Source organism: Pezoporus flaviventris, unplaced genomic scaffold, assembly GCF_033815535.1.
Source record: "Pezoporus flaviventris isolate CSIRO_AGI_PZ_B2104156 unplaced genomic scaffold, CSIRO_AGI_Pfla_v1 ptg000007l, whole genome shotgun sequence".
Taxonomy (NCBI): domain Eukaryota; kingdom Metazoa; phylum Chordata; class Aves; order Psittaciformes; family Psittacidae; genus Pezoporus; species Pezoporus flaviventris.
The window spans coordinates 33504822-33525127 of record NW_026892555.1 but is presented as its reverse complement, the minus strand read 5'-3'; the positions used below and the strand labels follow the sequence as shown (position 1 = coordinate 33525127).

General features: G+C 39.5%; 1 protein-coding gene across 9 annotated transcripts in view; it reads right to left on the bottom strand.

The window, feature by feature from the left end:
- NCOA2 (nuclear receptor coactivator 2) overlaps positions 1–20306 on the bottom strand; it is a 193816-nt gene that overhangs the window by 104606 nt on the left and 68904 nt on the right. For 5 of the 9 annotated variants that reach the window (XM_061448305.1, XM_061448306.1, XM_061448304.1 and 2 more), the window contains exon 3: positions 17500–17744. The exons of the other annotated variants lie outside the window; for them this stretch is intronic. The gene's annotated coding sequence lies outside the window, so the exon portion shown is untranslated. The remainder of the gene's footprint in view (positions 1–17499; positions 17745–20306) is intronic. 9 annotated transcript variants of the gene reach the window in all.

The following is a 20306-nucleotide window of genomic DNA, read 5'->3' as shown; positions in this document are numbered from 1 at the left end:
GTCCTTAACTATAAAGATTATATGTAAAAGCTTTCTTGGAGTAAGATCAGAATGTTCTTTACTTTCCAGATGGAGTCTTTATGTTGTCTCAGACTGCTGAGAATTTACAAGCATACAGCACATAAAATAATCTGTTCAACTGCCCTGTGAAGTGTAGCAGTAGTAGGAACCAAGGTCCTTCTGTGTTAGCCAAGAAAGATAACAAAGAAATAAGCCTTGGGTTGCTTCTTTGCTTTGCTTTGTTTCTTTTTCCTTTTCCCCAAAGAAAGAGCATACTATAATCTGCCACAGGAGCTTACTCTGTTCGAATAACATGATGCTTAAACAAACCAAAGATTTATATTTTAAAAGGGAAAAAAAATATCACTACTGTTATCACCACTGGCTTACAACAATTGGTAGTAAAACACTATTTCATAAAAGGTCAGCACTTCAAAGCTAGATTTAACTAACACCACCATTGGAATGTTTCCTTTAGAAAAAACAAGGTTTTAATAAAAAAAAAATAAAATCCACAAACCACAACACTCCTTATTGTGCATGTACTAAAATGAGATAAACCCAAAACCTGGCTATTGACAAACCAAAGTATCACTGTGGAAAAAAGACTCAACACCAAACAACAAGCTTTTTGTCTATGCTTTTGGAAGGAAATGGAATTAAAAGACATACAGCAATGCACTGAGAAGACAGATTTGCCAGAATTTTCCTGGGATTAACTAGAAGGGAATAATTTTAAATCCTTTTCTTCTTCCAAGCCTCTCCAAGCTGAATTTACACAATTTAGGTAACAAACACAAAGTAGGCAGGGAGGCATGTGCTATTTTCCAATCAAGTCAACCACAGTAAAGCAGTCTAGTTTAGAGAAGAGAATTTTTTAAGATTTCAAAAATAAAAAACTCATTTGGAAGACCAAATTGAATCTATTCCTCTGCACAAATGGTGTCCTTCAGCCAGTAAAATGAAATGTGCATATGTCATCAAAAAAATTCCAACGCAGGATTCACAAGAAGCTGTCGAAAGTCTTGATTTTTATGCCATACTGCAAAAATATTTTAATGTAATGGAGAGATAAGTAATGTTTCTTGGTGGAGTTCAGTCTCTGATATCCCTACAGCTGATGTGTAAACAGGAATATCAGCAGCAAGGGCTGGGATGAACACAACCCCCCTTGCAGAAGGAGCTGGACAATCACAGTTACAACACACAGCACAGGTTTCACTACCATTTGCCCCATACCTTCCCTGTATTTAAGCTCCTTACCTATTTATTTAGGGTTTTTTGCTACTATTACTTTCACCACCTGTGCTTAAGCAGAAATTATTATAAGCTTATTAGCTGTAAGTGGTCACGTCTACAAACACGGGAAGGGCTGGTGCTTGGTGCCAATCAGCTTTCACTAATCTGCACCCTACCAGTGCTCCCGCTGCTCCTTGGGATTGACTGTCAGGAGGTCAAAACCTCCCCTGCATCAACGGGGGGGCACAAAAATCACGTTCATGCCTCCCTCTCTTCAGTTAAAAGCAGATATCAATCCAATTCCTGTGTCTACAGAAAATGAATGTGCCTGGTTGCTGTCCTCTCCCCGCCTGCCCCAAGGTATTTGTTATGTCATGTACATTGTGCAAAGTACAATGGCTTAGCTGGGTACACATTTGAAGAGAAAATCTCTCTCAGAAGATCACACACCTCGGGAGCAGTGATCTTCATAAGATCCTAACTCCTACAGAGTTCCCAACTCCTTTGCAAATGAAGCAAGCCAGATTCAACACTTTCTTGTAATAAATATTTCACCTTAATTTTGGTACTCTGTTGTGTAAATCTGCACCTTGTCTACTCTTCCAGTAGCAACTTAAATATCAGGGAAAACCGTTATTTTATCTAGATCAGCATGAGAAAATTATTACTTTTACCATCCAGTTACACAGCCAGCACTTAAGAGTTTGCTGAGCAGCATGCAAATACCTGTGTTATAGTATAACTCTAATCTATGTATTAATTTATTTTTAATGATTATGCAATGGTTTAATGACAAGTTAAGAACTTCTCAACATCCAGAACATTCCTGTGACAATAATTCACTTGTAGCAAGCTGAATATTACTGGTATAGAGGTGATGGTTCACTCTTGCCACACTAATTTCAAACTCAAATTAGACCAGATAAGTACTGCCACAGGTGAGCAGTGATTTGATCTAGGGAAAGGAAAGATTTCAGCAGGCATTGAAAGTTGTCTTCTGGGAGCAGAAAAAGCACACAATGCTTTACTTACGTCTGTATGTGAAATGCAGTCTAAGAAATGGTAGCTTCTGTCAGTTACTCTTTCAGGGCACATACATAGGAAAACTAATTAGGTATTTAGATAACACTGAAAGGAAACTAAGCTTACATGTATTGCACACAGGCGTTTCACCCACTTACCAGAGGGTAGATAAGAACTTTTTGTGCAACTTATAATGGAAACTTCGTACTTAGCTTTAAGTGATACTAGAACAGTCATTATAACTATTTTATTTCCAGCAATGATTAGGAAACACGATAGTCTCTGCTATACTGTGAAAAGAAATAATGATCAGAATTAAAAGAACATGCAGGGACTATAAAGCATGTGTCACTGGTTAAAGTTTTAATATATCTCTCAGTTTGGTTGATGTGTTAAAATGCTTTATGTTTTAAAGACGCATACAGGGTATTTATTGAGTAGCTGTAATTGTTGGAGGCATTTCAGTTACTGGCATATAAAACTAGTTAGTATATTATTTACAAAAGAGCTGTGAAAAGTACATGTCCCACAAATAGATTTCCATTTTAATCAGTGAAACTATGAGAATAATCCCATAATATTTCAATAATGTTTCACTAATATTTCAGTAATAACATTTCAATACCTTTTGTACTTCAATAAGAATTTGGAAGAACGTAACTGGATAAAACTGCTATCTTTCTAAAGTATGAAACCAATCTCTTTAATTCCTTTTCCTTTCTACTCCATATATTAAGAACTTTTTTTTTTTTTCCTCTACAGAGTTATTTTTGCTTTTGCATCTCCCAACTACAACAAATCCAGAATACCTCTATGGAGTTGATTACTATCAGGCAGAAAGCTGACAATAACTGCCCCTACTTCCAGGTGGAGTAGTTGACATGCATACAGCCCTAATTCATACGAATCATTAACACAACAGACAACCACCTCACATTAAAGAACTACACTATTACCTTTAGATTAAGATTACTCAATTATGTTTTATCAAGATCTGCCAGGTAACTGCCAACCCACTATCTCTGGAAGGCTGGCTGTAACACCTGCAGCCCGGCCTCAGCAGGGAGCACAGGGCAGCACCAGGACTCATGAGCCTCCTCTGAAAAGCTGGGGCTTCAACAGGTCCAGGCAAATTTTGACTGTGGCTCAAACCTGGATATCTGCAGGCTGATCATCAGCAAAAAGAGGGGGCAGCATGGGTTGTATTTTAAAATTGCTTGAAGTTTGGGGTTTTGGTAGGTTTTCTTATTTTGTGTGAGGGGGATTGGAAAACTGTAGAAGGAATTACTCTAGCACAGGGTGTGTTGTTTGGCATCTGAGAAGAGTAGTTTTCATTTCACTGTATTTTAACACCCAGGAAGGTTTCAAAATCTTGTGTGACCGGATTAAACTCCTGTGGAAGCAGTCACTGAGCTGTTTAAGTGCCTTTAAGCTTTCATCAGCAGCTCTTTACTGCAGGTATGGGCATGGCTAAAATGAATACAATTTGTCTCCAAAAAGAAATGGAATTAAACCCAGCAGACTATGTACAGTGCAAGCTTCAGCATGATTTAGAGAAAAAAAAAAAAAAACAAACCAACCAACCACACTTTATTTTATCAGTATTTGAAAATGCTCTCTGCCTCCAAAAAACATTTTTCAGTATCTTATTTAGCTTATTACCATATGCTTGCAATTTCTACTCTCGGTAGAAGCCAGTCTGGAAAACCAAAGGAAAATTTTTGTGAACCACAGATATAATAAAATAACCTCCTCCATGAAATGGTCTAAAAGCTTGGATTGCTTCTGCTCCACCTCCCCACATCTGGCACACGCATCAGATTACAGGCCAGAAGGCAAAGCGAAGAGACGGAAAGGGAGATAGTGGCTGGATCACAACTAGAAGGAAGCATGCCTTCTATAATTCAGGCTTTTTTCTCCAGATGCCAACACGTCAAAGTGTGATAAATAAAACTCAACATGGGAGAAGTCCACATGCATGCACAGCCACACAAACACCCGAAAGGCAGTGAATTACATGAAATGTGCTTGGATGACTTTGAAACTATCACCCTGTGCCAAAACTGCAACTGGGCTTCTGATTTTGTTAACTGACAAAGTTCACAGGAAAACAGCAATCATTCATCTTTTATTCACAAGACTCTTTCACTTTTTCTAATTTGTCAAGTATTTCACAGGTACAAACAAAACTGAAAGCCCCTGAATTGTCTAAATGCCACAGTATTATCAAATAAATAGTTTACTGATTGGTCTTTTTTGTTATTAAATTTTGCAAACTCAGAACTTGACTAGAAAAATGCATGTGTCTACATACGGATGTAAGGAGCTTGTTGGGAGCATCATTTCCCAGACCTCTCTCTGAAGCCATATTCTCCTTGTCCCTTCAGTTGCACATCAGCAGCACAACAGCATAAAACTTTCACGGAATCTTTCAAGCTCAGCAATAAATCTGCTGCAGTCTGAATTATGAAAATTATTCAGACCATTTAAAACATTTTTCTTTTTTTGTTCCAAATGGACTTGGCACGCTGCTCAGGAACTCAACAAGTCAAACACAAGCAACAAAAGTGGAATTCTTCTTGCTAAGCTAATTGATGGTCCTACAAAAACGAAACGGGCAACTGCATATTCAAAACTTTCAAAGACACGCTGTATTACAGTTACGGAGCTCCTTCCCCTCTGTGCCTGGTGTAATATGATCATAATTGCTGTGAAAGGGCGAGAGACCAACTATATGTTAAATCCTGCCATCTGTAGGTGCTTTACACAGCTCCATTTGCTGCTGTCGGGTCAAAAGTTTACCCTATTTTTGCTTGTTCATAACCAATCACACAAGTCTCTGCTACGTGTAATCTTTGACCCACTCTCAAAGCAATTTTTCTATTACACAGTCATATGATTACATTGAAAAAAAACCCACACATTTTATTAAGAATACTGTTCTTGTTGGTTAGCTTATAATTATTATTATTTCCATATTCAGTAAGCATACTGAGCCAACCTTGTTCTTCCCAGTTAACTCCCTTGGAGCACAACTGTAGTGCTATGAATTCTCGCCACAAAATGCTCCAGCATTTCTAGCTAGTTGCAATCCAGAACCACAAAAACAGGTCTGGAAAGCATTCACTGTACCTGTCATTTTAAAAGGGGGGAAGCAACTGCTCAGTTCGTCCTGATAGCAAGAGAAGATGTTCTGTAAACATTTAAATTAATGTTCACAGTGAAAACAAAAGTTGCCTCTGAAAATTAGGATTGTCATAAGAATATTCCTACATATTTACTTTTAAAATTAAATATGCAAAAATATATTACATGGAAACATTTATGCTACCGATATTATGATTATTAAAATATCGAAGGAACAAGTAGTCCCATGAACAAAAGAATTAATTAAGACTCATCTCCCACAGTTTTATACCCTCTGGTTGGTTGACTTTGGTGCTTAGAAAGGTGAAAGCTTTGAACAAAGCTTTTCCCACAGTTGGAACATTTGTTTAAAGTATTTCTTTTCCCATCACTAGGATTCCCAGGCAACTAGTAAGATTATTTTATACTGTAACCTTTTCCTCTGTCAGGGCACCTTTAGGTGCTTCCACCTCATACACTCATACACTCATGTACTCAGCTACTTATTTTCACAGAACTTGTGGGATCTGAATTATGAGACCTCCACTATGCCAAAAAACATGATCAAACCCACTAACATGTTCAAAAGCTACTAAGAGGAGATGAAGGGGCATGTGTGCATGTGCACAAGTGCAGGGTCCAACCTCATGAGCCTTGCTTCCTTAGGAAATTAGGCTAACAATAAAGGAGACGATTTGACCTTATTATAATTTCACAGAAGGCTAATTTCCATGGACCAAAGTAACCAGCTGGCTATACTAACAGAACACCTGAAAATATTATCACAATATTTAAATCCATCTCGTAGATTTTGCTAGACAGTTTTCAAAGGAAAACAGACACACAGGCCCTGCAGCATCTGTAAAGAAAGAGGCTAAACACACACACACACACACACACACACACACACACATACACACACTGCTTTCACAACTAGTTCCACTTTATTCACTCAAGCATTTTAATATATAGCATACAGATACAGGTCCGAGTCATGAAGCCAAACGGCAACTACATCATTCCCAGTGACTGTTTTCAGTCACTGTAAATTCCATTCTATAAACAATCACTCCCCAGGCTGCTTCCCAGCCCGACCTTGCACCCAAACACTCCCTGGCTTACTCAAGACCCAGGTGCACTATCAGCAATTATTATTCTTCTTCTTTAATTATCCACATAGCGGGAACAGGACACCTTGCAGTTCCCACAGGCCCCATTTATCTTCTAATAGGAGATATACAGAGATACTTTTCTATAGACATGTATTTCACTGTAATTAATGAAATGTGATAATAATTTTTTTTAATCCAGCATTTATGCAAGTGTGTTCTGTCTCCAAGAATATAAACACAAGTCATCACTCACATGAAAAGTTGTTCCATTTCATGTTTGACTCTTAAATTCTTTATAAATGTAACAGAGAACAAAAGCAAGTTCATGCCACTGAGAACAGTTAAGTAATATATATACCAGAAAATAATCAAATAACAGCATTTATAAACAGGTAATAAAATTTGTTCACATACAAAATTCAGTTACAAAATCAAATAATATACTGAAAAACAGAATAAAAACTATGCCAAGGAAATAAATCAAAATATAGATTCAAAGGTCAAAATTGTCCATATCATCTCACCTCTTGTACAAGAAAGAACATAGGATTTTACTTATCAGCTCCTAAAGCAAGTCTGATACTCTGGTATCCACCAGCGAAGTTTATTGCATTTATGAACTACTACCCACTCCACTCAGCTTATCAGCAACAAAATGGGTGAAGAAAAGTGAAAAAGACTGGTGTAAAAGAAGAAACAGAGAAAAGAAGGCAACAGAACTGATCCTCAAGAACACAAACAGGAAGGCTGAAGGTACACAAAGGTACCTACGTGTCTGAACATGGGAATTTTTCACCTTGGCAGAAAAGTTTCATCAGGAGCAGACCTCAAACAACTGCAAGAGACAGTAAGGCTGAATGAGTGAAGCTGAGAACTCAGGAAACCTGACTCAAACCCCAAGGTGATCCAGTAGCATGGAAACGTTATAAGGGCATTTGCTACTTTGCCTAACTTTGTCCAAGAAATCTGAAAAGGGGCTTTTTACAAGGGCATGTAGTGACAGGACAAAGAGGAATGGCTTTAAACTGAAAGAAGGTAGATTTAGATTACATATAAGGAAAAATTCTTTACTATGAGGGTGAAGACACTGGAAGAGGTTGCCTCAAGAAGTTGTGGCAGCCCCATCCCTGGTAGTGTTCAAGGCCAGTGTTGTGGTTTAAGCTGGTAACTCAGAATCATGCAGCCGCTTGCTCACTCCCCCCTCTTCTTCCCTCCCCACTCCCCCCGCTCCCAGACGGATGGGGAGGAGAATCAAAAGAATGTAAATACCACAGGTTGAGATAAGAACAGTCTGGTAACTAAGGTACAATACAAAACTACTACTGCTACCACCAATAATAATGATGATGATAATAATAATAATTAATAATAATAATGGAAATAACAAGGGAAGAGAATATAAAACTAAACGGGGAAAGGGAAAAAAAAAAAGCCACCAATAAACACAAGTGATGCATAATATGATTGCTCACCACACGCCAACTGATATCCAGCTTGACCCGAGCAGTGATCTGCCCTTCTGGGTAACTCCCCCCAGTTTATATAGTGGGCATGACGTGCTCTGGTATGGAATACCTCTTTGGCTAGTTTGGGTCAGGTGTCCTGTCTCTGCTTCCTCCCAGCTTCTTGTGCCCCTCCTCACTGGCAGAGCATGAGACTGAAAAGTCCTTGATTGGAGTAAGCGCCGCTGAGCAACAACTAAAAACATTGGTGTGTTATCAGTGTTGTTCCCAGACTAAAGTTGAAAACACAGCACTGCACCAGCTACTAAGAAGGAGAAAAATAACTGCTATTGCTGAACCCAGGACAGACAGGTTGGATGGGGCTTTGAGCAACCTGTTCTAGTGGAAAGTGTCCCTGCCAACGGCAGGGGAGTTGGAACCAGATGGTCTTTAAGGTCCCTTCCAACCCAAACCACTGTTATTCTCTGATCTCTTCACATTTTTCCCAATGAAAAGAAGTGATTTTAGAAAGTTTACAAATAGTTGTGAATTTATACTATTCTTTATATTAATGTAGTGATTTGGAGAGTTCAACACTGATCTTTGCAACTGGTTAGCTGACTCACGTGGGCCCCACTCCTGATAAGGAGAAACAATCTGTCCCTAGCAAACAGATCCGTTATGCTACAGCCAGAAACCTTACAGGATATCCAATGAGGCTCAAGGGAATTTGCAAGTACCTTGATCTCATGTAGGTCCACAGAGAGATTATATGAGGGAATTGCGATGCAGGAGAATTGGTTTCATTCAGTTTTAAGAACAATTCTGCTGTACATGCTAGAGGCCAGGCTAATTGCAGTAACTCTTTACAGCAATGCATATATTCCTCTATTCAACTGTATTTGAATTAAGTCATCCAGATTATTTGTATAAATACACATACATAAAAGTAATAAGATTCTTCTATCATCAACTGAAAGAGAAATACAGTAAATCGAGATCTTAAAGCTAGCACCCTCTTCATGCACAATTTTTCTATTATTTCATTTTCACCCAAACCGTCTTCATTATCACAAGAGCTTAACAGTTTCCTAAGTGTGAAAATTCTTAAAACAGTGAAACTGAAAAAATACAAAAGCTAAAAATCATAAATCATCCAAAAATTTACATCTTATTTAACCTTATGATGATAAAAATACACAACCAAGTGTGGAGATAACTGTTAGAGGCACTTGTTTTGGATGACCTGTATAGATAAAAAGGTATTCATGTAATGAGTATGCATATTAACTCACATAATAAAAACTTTATCACTGCAAGCCAATGAAGAGTACATGCACATTTTTATTTTTTCATTATCTTTTTTGGTATACATACATACATAGAGAGAAACACACACACACACACACACACACACACACACACACACACAGAGCTTTCCAGCTTCCCATGCTTTTTTTAGGGTTAACAGTTACAGTCTCAAACTAATTTCAAAATTCTTCTAAAAGGCAATATAAAACTATAATATCAAAATCCACTCAAAAAGTAGTATTTGACTTCTCAAATGACAATTAGAAGTTTGAATCTGTATTACTTCATATGCAAATAAGATGCTTTTTATATGGCATGGTAGCTTGTAATTTATAAGAGCATTTTAAATGATTTTAAAGGATGTGGTTTTCTGTTAAAAGAGGTCACTTACTACAAGGGGTTTGCAATCATATTTGTGTGGTTGGATGCAGAACCTCCCCACCAGCTAATTCTCACAGACTCACTTCCTAGTCTTCAGGATAGTCACCAACCTGACCAGACTGCACATGCCACAGGTAGCTATCCTAGAAATACTATCAAGAAGTCATCACGGAAGTAAGACTGGACTACGAGACAAGGAAGGCTTTTCTACCTGGCCCCTTCCATCTTCCTCCACTACCCTGGAGGCAGCCCCCTAAATTGGATTGTGGCAAGCCCCCAGTACAGTCCAGTTGCTGAGCAGCGCTGGCTGCTGCAAAGCTGCCCTCCTCCTCCTTTCATAAAAAGCAGAGCAGATGGAAATTTCCTGTAGGCTGGTCTTGGCCCACAGACCAGTGTTTGGACCATACTCCTCCATGAATAAGAGCAATCTATTCATTGCATCGAACTGACTGGCCCTACTGTCCTCTTTTACAACACAACCCCATCCAATCCCTTAACTCAGTGATAAAACAGTGCAATGTGAGCACATTTCATCGCCTGTGCTTGGGCTAGGAACTAAGCCATGGAGGAAAATATGGCCATGTCACGCTAAGCAAAGAAACACATGAGTAACTCTGGCAAGCACCTAAGATAAGTCTTTTCTGAATGACTGAAGGCAATGTTATATTGATGTTTTAATAAATTATCATCCACACACAGAGACAGAGTATGCAGAAGCAGCAGCAGAAACTGTGCAACCAACCTCTTCAGAGTGGAAGCTCTATATTCTCTTAAAACACTGGAAGACATGGATAGGAAAGAATCCTTCACACAGTTAAAAATGTTACAAACCTTGCTGTGTCCAAAAATTTCCAAATTTTATTTAGGGTGAACCTCCTCAGTATATCAAACCACCATTGTTTTTTTACAGGACACAAAGGAGTTCTCACTTCCATTAGTCTTCCCTTGTCTCCCCTGCTAAATTACAGCTAAAAGCACTAGAGAGCTTGAAGTAGAACTCTGTCCTGATTTCTGTTCCCTTCATAATCACTGTCAGATGTATCTTGTTTTTTCTAGAGCAGCTTTTCAGACTGCTTTTGCTTTTAAAACTCAGAAAGATGAGTTAAGGTTCTGGTCATCAGTGTAGCTCTTCTGGTTGTTCCAGTGACAACAAAGCAGGTTAGCCAGCTTTTCCTGAAGACAGAAAAACTTTTGGTAACACAGGATGAAACAGTCCCTTTAAGGTTTATTAACTTTATTGCATAAAGTCAAAAGATAGTAACTATGAATGTATGATATTTCATAACGTCTTAAGTAAGTATTCTCCACTATTTATTTGTTAGTTTAAACAGAAAGCTAGGAAAGGGAAGGGAAATGTTTCATATTATGTATAGGACAGAGTAAGGTCTTTGCAAAATGCTGTGCTACCTCTCACATGAAAAAAAGCCTCTCTCCAAGGATCTGACACAAAGAAGAAAACACCCACCATTGATAACCATATGCAGCAGGTGCTGCAGCTTCAGTAACCAAGCAGAGCTTCCCAGGAGAAACTCCCCTGGAGATCTCCTTTTCTATGGAAAGGCTCCTCACCGGCTCTTCGTAGCAAGCAGAGTAGGTATTCAAGGCCAGGCTGGACAGGGCCTTGAGCAACCTAGTCTAGTGGGAGGAGTGGCTGGAACTAGATGATCTTAAGATGCTTTCCAACCCAGCCCACTTTATGATTCTGTGATTCTATGATTTGCTGCCCGTGCCTGCTATCAGCAGAGCCAGAGAAGTGATGACAGGCTTTTTGTGGATGAAATGTATATGTCTCTCCTCAAAGGCCCCAAGCAGCCTAAAACATATTTGAATCAACGTGAGAATGGACAGGAGAGGAAGAGGAATGCTTTCTTATCCTTTGTACTCATGCTTTTCTGCCATAGTAAGTGCATGAGGAGACTCAGAGGCAGGATGGGTGAATTAACTTGGAAAAAAAGCTGTCCAAAAAAGCTGAGCAATCAGTCCTCAAAAAATTAACGATAAAAGACTTTGAATAAAGCCAATTTGCAATGGAATGTAAGAAGGGAAGTCCCTAAAGAGAAGAACTGTCTACCAGCTCTGCAGCAGGTTTTGCTGCCCCATGCAGTTTACCATGGCAAGAAGCCAACTTGGCAAGGCTCGCTCTTCTCCAAGGAGCCTGGCAGTGCGCCAGCCACACTCACAGGTCTTATTGTTGCTGCCAAGTTCGAGGAGCAATCAAAGATCCTGTTTTGTGAATCTGCAGATCTGGTTATGACCCAGAATATGTGTGTTTTAAAATGCTCTTAAGCAAGTCAAGTTCCCTCTGTTTATATGGTGACTGAACAGGCGAAACAGAATACTTAACCCAGCTAGAGAAAATGAGCCACAGATTGTTAATTATATGGCTATTTGCACTTTGACTGGAAGAGGAAGTAAGCTGGTTATAGCTACTTTGGGCTTTACTCCTGCAACTGCATTGAAACCACATTTATGACAGCTGAAACTACGCAATTTTATATAAATGTGGGCACTTCCTGTTTTTGAAACAAGTCCTCGGCTGCTTGCCCTTACTTCATGGTAACATTGCTAGAACCAGAATGCATTAAATGTGCTCAGTTTTGAAGACCAGTCTTAAGATCTTATTTTGCTATTTTTAAACATATAGATAAACCGCATATATTGGACTGCTGCTGTCAAGCACCTCTATTTCTAGGACCTAACCATACTCCTTAGGCGTTAGGAAACACATATGTTTACCATGTGTGAGACTGAAATGCCCAGCTGTCACCCAGGGCATGCTCAGTCCCTGGTGACATGGCCACGGTCACGCTCGGACAGGGTGGCAGGCGCATCACATTCCGCTGAGCAGGAATTACACACATCGTCAGATCTATCTTTTTCCACTCAATATGCAGGATTTCAAGTAATCTGTAATAGCAGGTTTGTTACTTTGCACAGTACAGTATTAATTCTTCATTGTGGCATGTATATGTTCAATTTTATAGACAATGAGTCCAGGGAGTAACACAGTCCTCCTGGCATAAATCGAAGAAAAACATTATTTAACTAGAAATAATTTTGAAAATAACATTTAACACCCTAATAAGCAGCATAAGTTTCCCGTGCCTTTTCTCTTACTTTGCTACTTATGTTAATTGGATCTCGCACACCAACTTCTGCAATGAGTACAGTTACATAAATCAGCCCTCTGCTTTTCCATTGACAGTCATTTTCCTCAAAGATTACAGCATGAAGACTGATCATATTGTTCAACTGAAAAGCAAATGCATATCCAGTAATTCCTAATGATAAAATGTGATAATTCTTACTTACCAAAAAACCCAACCACATTTAATTTACAATGTATTCCTCCAGATTTAGTTCATGACACACTGCTTGACCGTCAAGTACCCCCTATAAATGCAGGATATTTACAATCAAGATCACCAAAACCACAGACAAATGACAGCATTTCTGCTACCTTTGTTTTGCTCTCCAAGACCACAACCTCTTATTTCTGACCATTAGATCCCACCCTTTAACTATAAGAACTTGCCAGCTTTGCCGTGCTATCAGGGAGTGAACAATTACAAACCTCTTAGTCTCAAATTAGAAGAACATAAAATATAGATTCAGTTTAAAAGTCCTTATGCAAAAACCTCCAACTAAAAGAAATGCTAAAGCTAAAACTTCAAATTCAATTACATGCGATTTGATTTCTTTCACTTAACTTTCAAAGTAACACAGTATACAGTGTAAGTCATGCCCTTCTTAAAAAAACTTCCCTTGGTTGCCTTCTTCCTGCCTCAAGTCAAGGCACGGTTTTGAAGTGGCAGACAAGCTGATTTGCAACTAGAAGAGGCTGGCCCTTTTCTAGGTCATCTTCAGCACAGACATTTGTCTAATTCTGCAGTTAGCAAGTTCAAAGAGTTAAAAAGCCAGCCAAGTAACCCAAACAAAAATGCAGTTAGCTGACCACTGGTTTGGATTCTTGAGCCAACTCACCCCAGAGTCACGACTGCAGTGACACTGGCACCAGGGAGAGGGGGCAATACCTCAGCAAGGGAGGCTGCAACCCATTAGACCAAAGTTAGCTGCAATGATGCCACATTTGTGACATCCCCACAAAAACTGGCCCCATGTTCAGCCCCTGCCCTCCAAACAAGGGAGGACAAATTAAAATCCTAATGGGGTGCAGTCTAAAGTTCCCCAAGAGCCTCACTGAGCTATATAAAGATCAACTCATCTTTTGACTTTTTTGTAGAAACAGTCTTACTGTTTCTACACAGAAGCACTCAAGTCCAGATCTTTGCAAAGTTGTTCCTAAAAGGAATGTGAGCATTTCTAATTAAGAAGGGGGGAAAAAACAAAACAGAAAAAAGACTTAATGAAAGCAACCCAGATTAGCTAAACGATACATCATAGTGGAACAATTCTGCTGTTAAAGATCATGCAGATGTTAGGATGGAGGCAAAGAAAGCCTTTCTTTAGCTACAGCACAGCTGCTGCATTAGACTTCAAAAAGACTTGGCACAGAACTTCAGCCACAAAACTTCCCCCCCCGCTTCATTTCATGCACGTCATCTGAAACTTCAGCAAGCTACACCAAGGACAAAGCTGACATAAGGGGAGTCTGGAACATCTTATCAGCAGTGGGGCAGCTCCTTGTGCTCCCAGTATTCACATGCACCTTCACGAAACTCGGCTATACATCTCCATTTCTCCTCAACCCAGCAATCCCTCAAAAGCAATGATATTCCTCACTGATGTCCCTCTTATTTATTCTTGCATTACCTTCTACTTAAAGGAAGACAGATGAATTACCACATAGTTAACATATATTAAACCTTCAAAAAGAGCCATAATAAAAAGTAATTTATCTATTAAGGCAACACCAGAAAGTATTATCAACTTCTGTTTACATCTTTCATACACAGAACTACTCTAAACAGACACACTGACTACGAAGCTGAAAATGCCATAGCTTATAATCACATTAAATGTACATCTTTAATGCCAGTCTTGTATTTGCTACATTATTTATGCACTACAAAGAAAATATATATTATCTGTCAAAATTAAACATTCAGCTTTTCCCTTTAAATGTCCCTTCAAATGTATTACAGCTCAGTACAGAAGAACATGCATTGATTTTACATGTTTAACAGTAAAGCACACAGAACTTAATTTGATTTGCATATTAACATTACACTTACTTGTGATTTCCTTTCAGTGATGATATTGATAGGAGATGTACCTGAGAAACCTGAACTGCTTTAAAATGCATGTATATGTATGAGATTAAATTAAGGCATTCCTGACGCATGGGAACAGAATCTTAGAAACTGTTTTTAATTTCTCCCTTTTTCTTCTATTAATTCATATGACATCATCTCGTTGACTCTTATGACATTCTTAGTTTCCACCATGTGAAGCCATAAACCAATTTGTCACCTCCAATACTCTTCCCACAGCTGTGCAGTTATAGCCAAAGAATATTTAGTCCAAATGAGAAAACAGGAATAAGGACAACTCAAATTCTATTAACATTCAAACTTGTAAGTAGAACAGAGGAGAAAAAACTGCAGAAACATGGAAATACACACAGAAATGCACCAAAAGAGGTGTTTGTTTTTTTTTTTAAATTATTCAGTCACTTCACTGGTAAAAGGCTGGAAACCCACAATTTTAAAGAATATTAATAATGTTGATTAAAAGCAGTGAAGAAAACTCATTAAAATGAAAGTAAAGCTTGAAATACCAGAAATATTAACCACAGTATTACTGTATTCATGAAAACATAACACTTCAAAATGACCTACTTTAATAATAGCAAAAAAAAAAAGAAAATAAATATGGGCACTAACCCCCCAACTCTACAGGTTTTTTAAAACACCATCTACTTCTCAGAATTAGTAACAGACTCATGAAACTGAACCAATTTGTTCAACAGATGTTTCAGTTAACGCAAAGGAATTTTACTTTTCTATTGTAGAAATAGAGCATGCTGAATAAAATTCCACTATTATTAGCAGCTTTCCAAATGTATTAGCTCAAAATTAGCTTCCATTTCCATTTTTTCCTTCTTTCACGTAACAGAAAACATTTTCCTTGCCACATTAGATGTGCTACCGAAATAAAGTAGGCGCATTGATAAAACAAGTCGTCCTCCTCCCCCTGGCCCCCCATTTTATGGGATACGCAGGAAGGGCAGAGTTTGTATTTTTCTTGGCTTTCCTCTCTCTATATTACCCGATAATATTCACAGCATAGGTCTGCCAGTGAGCTGCCCTGCAGGCCCATGACACCCTGCTGTTCCAGTCCCGTGCTCTTCTCCAGCAGGCTCTGCGAATTGTGCCATCCTTTCCTAATGCGTGCTATTGCATCAGTCTAATGGCAACAGAATTTTCAATGCTCTAGGTAAAGCAAATAATTCAGTTTTGAACTTCTGCTTGTAAAATGCAGATTGTTTCCCCCATGCCCCCTCCTGCCTTTTTTGTTTATGTTGAAAGATTTAAAGCACGACTCACACTGCACAGCAGTAGTCAAACAAAAATAACTCAGGTTTTCTTAGAAAGCAGCACTTAAAAATACTGCTTGGCTCCTCAAGCATTACTGCAGCCTTTCAAAGAGCCATATGTAGTAGATCCCCTACAAGCAGGCTGGAAGGGGAACATGCATTCTTACTCTGTGTATTTAATATAATATTTAGCCATTATCAAAGCTTCATAGCTTTTACTGTCTCTCTCTCCTGCAATTGAGTGTAACAGCTTATCTGGCAAACATGCTCACCATGTTTCTAGGCACCAAAGACATGCTCTTGGTTAATTCATAAAACCTGATCTAATGTGAGATATTTTGCACTCAGGTTAGCTAAGTTAAAACAATATTTAGCTTAACTGTGCCTTTGCCAAAAAATTCTCTGTTATCTACTGATTACAACAGCATTGTAGCTAGCTACGGACATCACACTGGGAAAATACAAATCCTGAGCCTGAAGAACTGCAGATGAAATTCTGACCGCAAGCCATTCTGATAGTGGGCATTACAAACACTGTCTACTTTGTATCTGATACAGTAACCAGGCACAAGAGGCATGTGCCTGCAACAAATGATGAATTTACATGTTATTTTGGTTTTATGTATATATATTATCTGAGCTCACAGTATCAAAAAATGCTGTGCTTCGTGCACCCCAAATCAGATAACATGATACAAACATCTACACTAAAACCAATCTGCAGAGGCAAGCATTCACAGAAGGAAATATCAGAAGTACATTTTAGAGAAACCTAAACTTCACCTTTGTTTGCTTCTTTGGCACAGTATACCTGCAGTTATGTCATACCATTTCCACAGCACCTCTGCTTCACTCAGCATACAGAATTACCACTAATCAAAACAGTAATCTGTTTTACCTTTGGTATTTGGTGTATGGTCCAATACCTTATTTACTGCAAGCTAGTCAAATTTTCTTTGGAAGATGGAACAAGTAATTTCTTTGTGAATTCAATGCTGCAGCTGAGTGCTTCATCAACATAATGGTTAGTCCTACTGTTACTCTGTTACTTCTTAGAATAACTATTCCTATTATTCCTGAATTCTTAAGGAAAGCAGTGACAGCTTTAAGGTCAAAATGATTCTCCTGTTCTGAAGACAACTTTGTCTCCAGTTTGGCGTAACTCAGACCTAATTTTTTCAACAGCACTTAGCATTGCATTGTGCTTTATATAGCACTTTCAAACCTCAACCCCCACTGCCTCACTCGCAATTGTCAGTGCTCAGCACTTTTCCAAATCAGATCCAAAAATCTCAAGTCACCCACAAGAAAGCAAGACATATCCAGTTAGCAAAGACATGAGAAAAGCCAGGATTGAGGAACTTACCTAGCATCACCTAGGAAGTCTGCAGCACAGCCAGGAAGAGAGTCCTGTTTGCCAGGGCAGCATGCAGCTGCACAGAGCACCCGAGCGGCTTCTGCCTCCTGCAATCCCCTGCCTCGCCTGCCACACGTGTCCCGACTTCTGCTGGAAGTGAGGCAGGGGTGCTACAGAGAACAGCTCTCTCCACCGCATCAACCAGATTCATTCCCAGAGCAAGTCCATCCTGTGCAGGGAACAAGGCAGGGGTCCTGTGGGAAAAAAAAGCCCAGCACGTCAGCAGGAGGTAGATACCATTAAATTGTAAGGCTTCCTCATGAGGGGCCAAAAAAATTGCTCTGCAAGGACAATCTCAGTATTGACATTCTGTGACTTGGACACTTGTACACCGCAAAAAGTTTTCATTCACCACTTCTAGAAAAAGAAATTCACACCTCACACCTTGTATGATGCAGTCACAGACACCTACAAGTAACAGCAGTGGGACCGAAATCTTTAGAAATACCATGCGGCTCTTGTGGCAAGGGAGTAAACCAGTTGCAAATGCAAAACAGTTTTCTGCATGGGGACTAGCCATAGGTGATGGTTAAAAACATATTTTCAAGGATCTTTTACTGAAATCAAAGAGTATTTATTTATATTCTAAGATCTCTATAGAAAAAGACTTTCCAGAAGAAACTCCTCTGCCCATTTTCCTCAAGCCATATCCTCCAGCCCATGTTGATTCAAGCCCTAGTACTTCTTCATTCCTACCTTCAGCACCCATGCCAAGTCTCTCCTCATCCCCATCCCAAGGGTTTTCATCTCTCCTGGCTCTGTCAATTCCAGGCTTAGCTGGCAGTGCCACAGTCTTCCCTTGACTCTCATTTCTTCTTCTCTCCTTTGTTCCCAAGCACACCGTCATATTAACTCTCACTCTTACCCCATGTCCATCTCCCCTGTTCACAGTCTACAGTATTTTGGGACTGGGACCATGCCAGGGACCTGTGCATGCCAGTGCCCCACCAGTCTTCTTCTGGCTCTCAGGTGCTGGGGTACAAGGCATTAGTTTCATCCCTCAGCTCAACCTTCCCCTCCCCTTCCAGGCCATACAGTGCTCACATGCTCAAGACAGCACGTGACAACGGTGCTTTCTTTAAAAGGTTACAGTTTGGTTAGATCTGAGATTTTCACAGTGCTGACAAAGGCAAAGCCATGACTCATAAGTCACTCTTCTTCCTCAGTGCCTATCTCCAGTGCTTCCCACACTGCCATCAAACTCCTAGGCTCTGCTTCAAAGGGAGGGACACGGAGCATTTCCAAAAAAGGTTCTTTAAAAGAAGAGAAATAACTTTTTCTACATATTCTTACAGATAGCTAAATAATTTTGGCAGGGAAACAAATTAAACTACACGCAACTGCCTACCCCAGAGGCTTTGCAGAGTTATAAAAAAACTCCAACCAACATCCTATGCTGGGAAGTATCAGGCATCCTTCCTTACTGCAATTTCTGGCACTTGCCTTTCAGCCCATAATATCCTAAGTCACTCAGTATACTGAAATGAGAACTGTGCAAATATTAACACCTGAGACCAGTGGTCAAACTGAGGAGCATTGGCTGCAGACGGACAGTGCCAGAGTGAACGCCATGGAAGTTGTCTTTGTCTTCACTGCCAGTTTTATTGCATGCCTACAAGCAATGCTCAAACAGCATAAAATCATAGAACGGTTTGGGTTGGAAGGGACCTTAAAGTTCAACTAGCTCCAACCCCTGTATCGTAGGCAGGGACACCTTCCATTTGCTCAAAGCTCCGTCCAACCTGGCCTTGAACGCTGCCAGGGATGGGGCATCCACAGCTTCTCTGGGCAATCTGTGCCAGTGCCTCACCACCCTCACAGCAAAGAATTTCTTCCTAATATCTAACCTACCCTTGTTCATTTTAAAGCCATTTCCCATTGTCTTGTCACTAATCTGGAAATGCCATTATAAAAAGTCACTTCTTACAGCTCCCCTTTAGGTACTGGAAGACTGTTATAAGGTTTCCCGGAGCCTCCTCCAGGCTGAACAAACCCAACTCTCTCAGCCTGTCTTCATAGGAGAGGTGCTCAAGCCCTCTGATCATCTTTGTGGCTTCCTCTGGACTTGTTCTAACATTAGGTGACAGCACACAGTCCAGCTAGCATTCCTTCAGGTGCCACCATTTTAATCCTAGAGGTACTAATGCTTGCCTGAAACTCTACAGCTGCTCAGGAAACACTTCTAGGTCACGAAAACCTGAAGTAAAATAGGTTAGCTTCATTCCCAATAAAGGCCACACACAGCTAACAGAGCTAATTTAAGCACATCCATTTGACTTCCCATTTCCACTAAATGAGGAGCAGTCATGTATCAGTTACAAAGAGGGAGGGTAACTTCTTACAAGACTACTGCTTGTGGATCATCTGCCCCTGCCCAGAGAGGAAAAAATCTTCTTGTATGAAACCCTGGGAAAATTTTTCTTTCCTTTTCTCCATTTAGTTACTTACCTCAGCATGAAAAACACACTGTCAAGTAATATACAGAAAGAAGAAAACCTCTCAAAACAAACACATTCTTTTAGAACAAAATCCAATTTACAGGGTTTTTTTACTGATCTCTTAATAGCAAACAACAACAATTTCCCAATGGCTATTATAAATACTTCTGTACAGGCATGGTCCAGAAGAGGAGACCAAGAAAAGAGAAAAGCAGTATCACATGCTCATGGATGGATCCAAATTATTATTATTACTGGATTAAATGCACTATGATGTTTATTTTTCAATAAGAAATAATTATTTCCAAGGAATGGCTA